This window comes from Grammomys surdaster, unplaced genomic scaffold (assembly GCF_004785775.1).
Source record: "Grammomys surdaster isolate TR1022 unplaced genomic scaffold, NIH_TR_1.0 193, whole genome shotgun sequence".
Lineage (NCBI taxonomy): Eukaryota > Metazoa > Chordata > Mammalia > Rodentia > Muridae > Grammomys > Grammomys surdaster.
This window is the reverse complement of record NW_021604638.1, coordinates 7,213,581-7,214,285: the sequence shown is the minus strand read 5'-3', so window position 1 is coordinate 7,214,285 and position 705 is coordinate 7,213,581.

The following is a 705-nucleotide window of genomic DNA, read 5'->3' as shown; positions in this document are numbered from 1 at the left end:
TAGTCCTGGCTTCCATCCGCACAACTGCAAAAACCAGATAACGCTCATCTGTCATCCCAGCAAGGGAGAGGAGGAGGCCAGATCCGGAGTTCAAGCATCCCCGGCTGGTAAGGAGGCTGGTCTTGCCTGGGCTACGTGAGACCCCGTCAGCCACAGCCACCACCATCACAATAATGATAAATACTAAATCTATGGTAAAATACACAGAAAACGCAGCCACCCTAACCATTTTAACTTTTTTTTTTTTTTTTTTTGGTTTTTCGAGACAGGGTTTCTCTGTGTAGCCCTGGCTGTCCTGGAACTCACTCTGTAGACCAGGCTGGCCTCGAACTCAGAAATCCACCTGCCTCTGCCTCCCAAATGGTGGGATCCATTTTAACTTTCTTATTTTTAAGATTTATGTGTGAGTGAGCTTTCCCTGCATGTATGTAAGATATACTATGCTTGTACCTGGGGAGGCCAGAAGAGGGCGCTAGATCCCCTGGAACTTGAGTTAAACAGATGGCTAGGCCCACTCCATACGTGCTAGGAACAATTTTTTTTAAAAAAGAGTCAGGGTCTCAGTCATCGTGCTAGTGGCGCACACCTTTAATCCCAGCACTTGGGAGGCAGAAGCAGGCTGTTCTGAGTTCGAGGCCTGGTCTAAAGAGTGAGTTCCAGGACAGCCAGGGCTACACAGAGAAACCCTGTCTCAAAAAAAAAAAA